We start from the raw sequence: 10417 nt of genomic DNA on the forward strand, positions 1-10417 counted from the left end.
GGATGTGAGGTTGGACTGGTATACATAGCCAGTTCCGGACCAACTCAAACCATATCGATGGTAGAGGATTAGATTTGCCCACTACACCCAAGGCCCTGTATTCAGTTTCAGGTACTACATACGAAAAGGCAAATCGGGTCAGCAATTTTACCGGTGGCTGAAGGGCTGAAGGACTAATGTAGTCTTCTGTGACCTGGTACCAGGTATCCCCTACCTGCCAAGGGCTACCCTTTCCATCAAGGCCTGGTGTCCACCTTCCCCAAGGTTGCCTCCTACAGCTCTCCAGTTGCACTTATAGCTTCTTTCCTGCCCTCAATATGGACCCTTCCCATGCTTCCAATTCCCAGTATGCACAAAAGCATTATACTAGAAAGGTGGGTTCCCTCTTCCCCCACACACACACTATGATTTAAAGGCTTGATCCTACATCCTCTACTCCCTGAGCCCTAAGATGCTGCACATTTGAAACTAATTTAAAAGATTTGTATCCCGTAATTCCTAACTGAGAGGCTGTCCACATGTGTCCTTGAACCTCTCCTGTGGCTGGGAAGCATATTGCACGCTGCATTCATTTCACCCCGGGATGTGCTGGGCCGGATATTCTCATCTCCTCCCAACTCCCACTCAGCAGTAGCCTTGGCAGCTTTGACATTGGCAGCAGTGCGGGTATTTATGCCAGGAAAACCAGAGTGCTACACAGCCGGGCTGTGGACACCGAGCATGCTGTCAAGCATTCCAGCGCACCACTGGTGTGGGGATTCTTTTGGTTTCTAGTACCAGAGACCTGTCGTGGCGCTGATGAGTGGGTGACAGGGGCTGGGACGGGGCCTTGAAACTCGCCAGAGCTCTGCAACTCTTCTCTGTTTATCACGCTTTTTTTTTCCCTAACATCCTGCCTCCCCTGTTCCTCATCTGCCTGGAGATCACTTTGGACCTGGAAGACCTGCTCTGAGTCCAGTTTCCCTGGGAAACTGATGTCGGTCTTGGTCCCAAGTCCATCTTCTCAGGTAGGGACTTAAACTGGAAGAAACCTGTACCACAGCCGATGCCTGGTCAAGGCAAAGTCGGCAGAGGGAGCAGGAGTGAGGCCATCAGCGCAGAAAGATTAAAGGCTCACAAAGGCCTTCCTCAACCCTGACAAACCTCCCCCCAGCCTGGCATCAGTGAGGTGCCGCCACTGCTTATATCTGATGCCACCACAGGTTATCCAGAAGATATTGGGGGAAGAGTGTTCATCTCTGATATTTTCAGAGTATTTTCCCTCACCATTGCTCCCAAATACAAATTAACAGCTATTCGTTGGGAGTGATCACTGTTATTTAGAACCTCTTGTAAATATTGTCAGTCCTTTTTAAGAATAGTCTGTCCCCTCCCCAGCTTCCTAATGAATAGAACTTGGAAACATTCCACAATTAGATCACTTAACCCCCTCCCTCTGCGACCCTTTAGCCTTGCCAACACCTGTTACCTGCTTACCTTCAGTGACCTGGTTGCTAGGCAGCGACCCCTCCCTCATTGTCCTGTATCCCTCTCTCCCATCCCCCTACCTCATTTCCCCTATTGAAGCCAGCACAGAATTCTCCTTAAATGCAGCTTGATCAGCCTTGTCTTACCGTCAACTTCTCTTGTCTCTTGTCCCGTCTTTCCAGGTTCCCGTGGGCTCGACCTTCGTTGTGCCCTGCTGGACCAAGGCAAACTGGTGCCCAATGATCCGGCTCAAAGACTCTACGGACCCCAGGAATGCCGCTGCACCCAGAGGGGCAGGCCTGCCCACGTTCTCCACGCCTGAGGGGGGAAGGACCGGCTCTGAAGAGGTTGCCACAGCTCCACACGCTGTGAGACAGACTGCAGAGATCTCCATGGCTTTGCCAGGCCAGTGAGTCAGATCTGGGGGAATAACACAGCACCGCGGTGCAAGGTAAGCTTACACCATGGGACAAGCACTTAGTAAGCAAGATTCTTCATTAAGGGACTCAAGAAGTCTCTCAAGGCACGAGGAGTAAGGGATAAAATCAAGGATCTTAATGTATATGATTAGAGTTGTGAGACAAAATTATTGGTCAGATGATCGTATATTTACTTACTTGTGTATATTTTGATAGCCAGGAGAGCTGAAATAAAGCAAACCAAGTACATAAAGTTTTAGAGTTTGAAAGTTTTAAGCCGGGCGTTGGTGGCGCACACCTTTAATCCCAGCACTCGGGAGGCAGAGGCAGGCAGATCACTGTGAGTTCGAGACCAGCCTGGTCTACCGAGCGAGTTCCAGGACAGCCTCCAAAGCCACAGAGAAACCCTGTCTCGAAAAACTAAAATAAAATAAAAGTTTTAAAAGGATCCTTCCCTCTCACAGAAGCAACCACGGCAGCCTGTATCAGAGCTGCGCCAGGGCTTGGGGAAAGGGAAAGTGCAGCCGCGCATAGGAGAAGGACAGCATAAAATATCTGCCCCTGAAGCGGTTGGCAGAGACCTCCACACCTACTAGGAGCGGCTAGATGAGAAAGAACATACAGGGCAGAGAGACTGGGAACTAGAAAGATAAAGAGACAAAAATCTAGTGGTAAAACACGACAGAAGCTAAGAGGCTCTCACAGGAGATAAGAACTTTACAAGTTTCCTCAGATCAGAGAAATGTTCCTTTGTCTAAGGCAGCAGCAAGCATAGATCAGCCTAGGATGCGAGCGGCCCTCAAGTCTCGGCCGGCAGCCTCGGCAGGTCAGATGTCTCCAGTGCAGGTTAGGGTTAGAGAAGCGTCGAACAAAGGAGAAGATGTACAGGGATTTCAGACATTTCCTATGGCAGAGCATAGGGATGCTCAGGGAACCATTGGCAGGGTGTGAACTCTGATACCATTCACACAGCTCAAGGGACTAAAGATGGCTCGTATTCAGTATAGACCAACAGCAGTTTTTGTCCAGATGCTAATAGAGACTATTACTAAAGAAACCTTACCCTAGGAGATTGGAAGCTGAGAGTCAAGGACTGCCTACCAGAAGGGAACTAATTTGTTGTGGAAAGCAGAATTTACAGAGCGGTATCAGAACATAGCTGACTAAAATAGAGCCCAAAACCTTTCCGTTTCTTATGAGGTGCTCTCTGAGGAAGGACAATACAAAGATATAGATCAACAGTTAAGTTTTGAGGTAGCAATGTGTACACAGATTGGCACAGCTGCCAAGAGAACTTGGAACAAGCTTCCAGCTGCCAGGACACAGGCTAAAGGCTTTAGAAAGAGCCGGCAAGGACCTGAGGAGTTATTTCAGAATTTTGTCTCTAGGCTAACACAGGCATCATCCAAAATAAGGATACAGGTGTTAAACTTTTGATTGAGACAACTAGCTTATGAGAACGCTAATGCAGCACGCCAGGCCCAAAGGACGAAGGCGAGGAAGGCCAAGGCCAAAGCCTAGGAAGCTCGCAGCCTTGAGAGCCGCTGCCATGGCTGACGCCCAGACAAACATATAGAAGATGCTATTAATACAGCCAGTCGGAAACTGTTTTAAGACCTTATAGAGAAAGAAAGACAACATGGATAAATTTGGATTTGTTCAGATTTTGGATGTTCATAATTCAAGGATTGACTACAGCTACTGTGTTTCAAGAGACTTCAATTAAGGATGTTTAATTTCAACTAACTAATCATAACCTAGGCAAAAGGAGAGATGAGAGACGTGCGCATGTTACATGTGTATGGTGTGGCCACATCGGTATGTATGAAATACAATTGTGAATGTGTGAATGTGAACTATCCGTATTGCCTTGGATATGGTTAAAAAGACTTAAATTGCTTCGGGTATAGTTAAAAAGCTACTTAAATTGCTATGGATACAGTTAAAAAGAGCATCTAGTCAGTCAATGTCTTAACAGGAAAGATGAAAGATTTAAGCCTTCAGAGCCAGTCAATGGAAAATAGCAGAAGCCTACAGCATGGCCTAGGAGCCAAGAGAATCTATATGGATTATTCAATAAAATTTAGCAGAGGAGAGGATACAGCGATCCTCCTAAATTTTTATGGTTACAAAAAATCTAGGGAATAAAAAAAGTTAATACATGATTTAGAAAGTTTTTGAGAAGACGACTCTGGGAACTGCCTTTTGATTAGGACCTACCCACAAAGGTGTCAGTGTAGATGCAAATTAGGCCATGTCAACTCAGATGCAAATGAGGCCTTGTCAGCTAGTGAGAGCTTTACTGGTTAGATTGGAAAAGACTGCTCACAAATTTTAAATAATTTTCAAAAGTTATTTGGGACATATGTTATGCTCTGATAAAAATTAAACCTCAATTTGGAGAATTAAAAAAGATAGTTTACAATCTTTGAGTGATTTTTCCGAAGTTGTTGGGAGATAGTCAATGGTTATGTCCCTTTTTAAAGGACATTCACAAGAACCAAGTGCGATACATGTTCCTTATTCCAAATATCAAGTTGATTTGTTGTTTCAAAACAGTGGCTCATGGGAAATTGCTTTTGCTCAATTTTCAGGGAGAATTGATAATCAGTTTATAGCCCATAAGTTGTTACAGTTTGAGCTAATACATCCTTTTATACTCTTCAAAATAGTAAACAATAGTCCTGTAAAAAATGTTGTGCTAGTTTTTACTAATGGTTATTCTAATGGAAGAGCAGTTTATGGTATAGATGGTAAGAAATATGTGGAGCAAACAACTCTGGCTTCGGCTCAGATAGCCAAGTTATGAGCTGTCACAATGGTTTTTCAACTTCTAGTAAATGATTCATCTAATTGTATACTGACAATCATGTTTTTAAAGCTCTTCAAATAATAAAGACAGTTCAGTGCATTGGAACTAACAGTGATCAGGTTAAAAAATTATTTGAGCAAATTCAAAATGCAATTGCCATGTTCTGTGGGTAACATAAGAGCTCATTCAGACCTTCCCAGCCCACTGGCTAGAGAAAACTAGTCAACAGATAGATTAACAAAATTGGTCACTTTGACTCTGGTAGAGAGAGCGCTACAGTCTCATAATTTTCATCATCAAAATAACAGAAGTCTAGGAAAGCAATTTGGTTTAACTAGAGAGACTGCTTGTCAAAATTGCCAAGCAATGAGGTGTGCCCACAATATTTATCTGTAATTAATTTAAAAGTGAACCCTAGAGGCCTACTTCCTAATCATTTATGGCAAATGGATGTTACTCGTGTTACAGAGTTTGACAAGTTAGAATATGTACACATGGCAGTTGATAGGTATTCAGGTTTTTTGATGGCCACCACACAAACTGAAAATGTCACCAAGCATGTGATAAGTCACTGTTTAAAATGTTTTGCTCACATGGGAGTTCCAAAAGTGATAAAGAACAGACAATAGGTCTGAATAGGTCTGAATATTCTAATAAAGCATTCAGCTATTTTGTACTCAATAAAAAAATCAATGCCAGGTGCTATAGCTCATTCCAATAATGAACACATGATGGCTATATGTACTTTACAGCCATACCCCACTCTTATTACTCTGGTAGTATGGGTGGCAATTGGTCTGTAACCCCCCAGATTTTTGGCAATTATAAATATGCCCAGGCTTCCTGCCATGCTCCTCTGGGAAAAACAGGCTGTTGAAATAAAGTAGCTCCCATTCAGGTCCCACCGATGCAGTATGACAAGTTCAGGTACAGACTCAGATTCAACACATGATTGATTCCATGATCCCACAAATTCACATCCATCCCCTATTACTCCCCAAACCTAGAAGTGTTGATATAGATCCTCAAACCTTTGATATCTTAACTGCTACTCATCCTGCCTTAAATACATCTCACCCTCTACTGGCAGAAGATTGTTGGTTATGTCTAACTTTAGGAGCCTCCTGGCCATAGGCCATTCCACTCTACAAAATTTCTCTGTCAAATATCTGCCACCTCTGAGTAGTTTTTCTCTTGGTATTCCCTTTAAGATTCAACCCACCAGGTTTAATTTTTCCTCCTGCTTTTATAAACATTTTCAAAACAATAGTTTTGGAATATATGTAGGGGAAGCATCCTTCACGTCCTGTTCTTCAGTGACTAAAGTCACCACAGCTCTCTGTCCAGGGTCTGGGCAAATTTTTGCTTGTGGAAATGGAATGGCCTACTCCATGCTGTCTGCCAACTGGACAGGACTATGTATCCTTGCTACTCTCCTTCGTGATGTAGACTTAGTTCCAGGAGATGAGCCTCTTCCCATACCCAGCTTTATTTTGTTCCCAGACATAAAAGAGCAATTCAATCTATTCCCCTTCTTATTGGGCTCGGGGTAACTGGAGCCCTGGCCACGGGTGCCTCTGGACTCAGAACTGCCCTCAGTACATATCCCAAAATCTTGCTGACAACGTAAAAACAATTTATAAGTCAGTGCAAGACCTGCAGGATCAGGTGGATTCCCTGGCTGAGGTGGTCCTACAAAATAGGAGAGGCCTAGCCTTACTTACAGCAGACAAGGGAGACATCTGTTTGACTCTGCAGGAGAAATGCTGCTTTTACACCAACAAATCAGGCATTGTTCGAGACCGAATCAAGAAACACCAGGAGGAACTTGAACAACGCCGCAGAGAATTATTCAACCAGCCCATTTGGAGTGCCTTACTAATCTCCTGTAGCTAGGACCCTTTCTCTTTAACAAACTGATGGCCTTCGTTAAAAACCAGATTGACACTGTGACAGCACAGTGTATCCAGGTACACCATCACCGCCTGGATATGGCCGATATGGGATACAATTGTGATGAACCTTAATCACATGTCGCCTGCAAAATGGCTTTAAAACCACCTTTGTCTCCACATGATGCTTTAAATCATGCACTATTCATTTTAAAATTCTTAAATGTGGATGCCAGTAAACAATCTGCTACAGACAGATTCTGGCATGATGGAACTCGAGTGCTTTTGCAGGTCAGATGGAAACATCCATACACTAGACAGGGGAAAAGACCCAATTTGGGGTGGAGGGAATGTTTGTGCTTTCTTACAGGAAATGAACAAAACTTGGTGACTGCCAAAACATCTGGTAAGATGCATGGAGCAGAGAAAAACTAGACCTAAAACCAGTTAGAGTAAGAAACGCTAAACCAGTGTTCCTGACTCTGCATAGCTCCCAGTTCCCAAACTCCCTCAACCCACTCCCGTCTCTGCAATCTCACCCTGTCTCCTGTTAACCCTTCTCTATACCTAATCCCTGATAACACACCTGGTGGGCTGTCAGGACGGCCTTACCACCTGCATGTACTCGCCCCTCCTAAATTTTACGTTCTAGTGAAGTTAGTTCCCCGCCTTAACTATTATCCTAAACAAGATGTGCTTTTGGGGCTGGGAGCCTCGGGAGCAGGCACTAGGATTTCATTCCTTGTGTTCTCAAACAGCCATTACTCAGAGCTCCAAACCTCTATAGATAATGACATCCATAGTATAGAAAAGGGCATCACCAGCCTCAAAAAATCCTTAGTCTCTCTCTCTCAGAGGTGGTCCTCTAGGACAGATGAGGCCTAGACCTGTTGTTTTTACAACAAGGAGGACTCTGTGCAGCCCTTAAAGAGGAATGCTGCTTCTATACAGATCACACAAAAGCGACAATAGACAGCATGGACAAGGTCATAGTAGAAAGGCTAAAAAAAAGGAAACAGCAAGAACAGGAACTGGGCTGGTTCCAAAACTGGTTCTCAGCCTCACCCTGGCTCACCACCCTGCTCCCTTCCATTTTAGGATGCCTTGCTGGCTTTTTACTTTGGCTCCCATTTGGCCCTTGGGCCATCAAGAGGTTAACTGACTTTATCCGCCAACAGATCGACTCCCTGATGGCAAAACCTACCCAAACTCACTATCACAGGCTTGACCTCGAGGATCGTGGTCAGGGTAAGCCTTTAGAAGGTGACAACCCACAATCAGGCCGGCCACTTCCCAGGGAGACCTCCTTCTGCTATTGACAAAATTAAAACGTCTCCCACCGAGGTGCACCCTGTGAGTGCAGTGAAGAGGCCGCCAAAGGTGCCTATCCTGGGCTTCATGGGAGTATACCTGGTAGCATGAAGGTCGATGTCATAAAAACCCTTCCCCCCACAAAAGGACATCGTGACGGGCCTGAGCAAGCTTGCCTGCAAAGGCTGGGTTAGCGTGCTCCAGGATCTATGTCACATAACCATCCAGGAGGACCAGGATCCCTGCTCCCACTCTTGGTGACATAGTGTCAATAGCTCACCTTCTTACTTGGAAAAAAAAAAAAGAGAGAAAAAGGGAGGAATTGTCGGGAGCCATCACAATATTATGTGTGTTGCTGCTGGATGGGTCAGACAGGATGGAACAGGAGTGAGTGGGTCAGTGGCTCTGGCACCTGTGAGTCATGAATTGGTGTTAAGCACAGCCAGGTGAGGCGATCCTGAGCTCGTAGAATAAGATACTGAGGTTACAGTTGTTCAGGCAGAAGCAAGATCCTGGAGCCTGGGAGCTGTAAGGACACTGAGGTTACAACAGCTCTGGGCAGAAAGGTATCCTGGAGCTCGGGAGCCATGACCCAGCTGTAGTAAGCTTGCATAGCTGACAGCTTCTGGTTTTCAGAGAGTGGCTCGGTGGTCAGCCCTTCGCTTCCTGGGGAGACGAGGGGGAACTCCATGCTGGGATGTTCGCCTAGTGTAGCAGTTTTGTTCGCAGGAGGTTTTCTGAGTGGCGCCACATGTGTCTGAGTTTCCACTCCCTGAGATGTTTCAGGAGCGGAGAGCAGTGGGAATGTGGCTGGACAGAGTGTAATGAACCCTTCAAGACAGCCTCGGCAAGGTGCACGCCGCGTTTCTTGTCACTTCTTGTTTCAACAGGCGCTTCCCTGCTCGTTTGAGGCTTTGATGTCGAGGGTCGCTCATTTTTAACGAGCTGGAAGAAGATCCCACCCAAGCTCATCCTGCACATGTTAGGTTGAATGATTGGACCCTGAAGCTTCAGGCTCGAACATGTTGGTGGGCTTATATAGGGTTCCTGGGGCTGGGGAAGTTTTTCCAGGGTAGGGATTGGTCCATTTAGAGTAATTTCTCAGCAAAGCTGAGCCTAGATTTGGCTAGAGCTCTGCTCCTGGATTGGTTACTTTCTTTTGCATAAGATTAGTACTGGGGATTTGTCTTGTCAGGCCAAAGTGTGTTTCTTTTTCTGGTCCTTTTTAGCCTTTTTAGTTCCAATTTAGGTGTCAGGGTGATTTTTCACTGACTCCATTCAGGACAAAGCTGTGCCTCTATAAACTATTAGGGTCAGGGCACATTTCTTTGTTCTGCTGCAGCCAAGTGTGTTTCTTTGGCTCTTGCTCAGGTGTGTTTTCTGACTGGTCCTTTTCCGATTCCCCCTTTTTTGTTTAATAAAACTTTCAGCTTGAAAAGGTGTCATCAATAGAATCACTCTCAAGGAATTCTGGGGCGCTGAGGTTTATGTGCAATCTTCCTTGTCCATGTGTCCATATTATACAGCTTTCTGTTCCTTAGCTAGGGGCCATAACTCCCTGTAATAACAACTAATGAAATATAGTTAGAAATTTTTTGAATCAAGAAGAAGGAATCTAGACAAAAAATTATAAGATATGTGCCACAATTGGGAATTAAGAAAATGAATAGAGAGATGTTATATGTAAAAGATCCAGCTCCACATTGGACTGTTAGTGATCCACTGGCCAGAGGAGTTATCAAAGTTGTCTTTATGGTTTTTTATTTTCCATTTAAGTTGTTGAATTTTATCCTCTTTACTATTCCTGACTGTTTATCGATGAATATTCTTCCTGAGAAAGAGGCAAAGTCCACCCTTCTGCCACAGCAAATCCACTCCTCCGATTTTAGGTACTTAAAAGATAGAGTCTATCTGACCCCCTGGAAGAGGATAGCTTGAGCTACCCATAAAATCCTGGATGAATTGTGAGGAAAGCCTATGGTACATCGTTAGGGAAATAGTTAATCCTGCTGAGTCTGTGGCCACACCTGCAGTTATGCCCAGAGCTGCCAGGAAAGAATGGACCAAGAATTATTTCGCCAGTCATGTCGCCTCCTGCTACAACCATGATAGACCAGTAGGGGCTCTTCACCAGGCATCACTCCTAATTTAGGGAAGAGGAACACCAGGGTATAACCGTGACCAACCCGTAGGTAGAGCACCTGTGTGCCAGAGAATTGACTTTATCAGGCATCGCTTGAGATGCAGGGTCAGTACGTCTATGGTATGACAGTTGTCTTTGATGAATCAGAAACTGCAAGGTATGTATTCTCACAGATTAAAAGAATTGAGATCAAGAGAGAGATGTGTAGATATAAGGCAGCACGTTTTGGCTCAGGAGCAGTTTAGAAGTGGCAAAGTATGGGAAATCTGTTAAGACAATGGGTGAGGCTGACAAAGGGTGGTTGTGAGTTTGACCCAGGGGTGAGGGACACACAACCAGCATTTCAAAAGCTGTTAGGCAAGACATTATTTAA

At 44.8% G+C, this 10417-nt stretch overlaps 1 long non-coding RNA gene across 1 annotated transcript in view; it reads left to right on the plus strand.

Moving 5' to 3' along the window:
• The first annotated feature begins 1439 nt into the window (after positions 1 to 1439).
• LOC121133029 overlaps positions 1440 to 10417 on the plus strand; it is a 17457-nt gene continuing 8479 nt past the window's right edge. The window contains exon 1 of the long non-coding RNA XR_005869758.1: positions 1440 to 1918. This is a non-coding gene — a long non-coding RNA (uncharacterized LOC121133029). The remainder of the gene's footprint in view (positions 1919 to 10417) is intronic.

The sequence above is a fragment of the Mesocricetus auratus genome, unplaced genomic scaffold (genome assembly GCF_017639785.1).
Source record: "Mesocricetus auratus isolate SY011 unplaced genomic scaffold, BCM_Maur_2.0 Super-Scaffold_100019, whole genome shotgun sequence".
Classification (NCBI taxonomy): domain Eukaryota; kingdom Metazoa; phylum Chordata; class Mammalia; order Rodentia; family Cricetidae; genus Mesocricetus; species Mesocricetus auratus.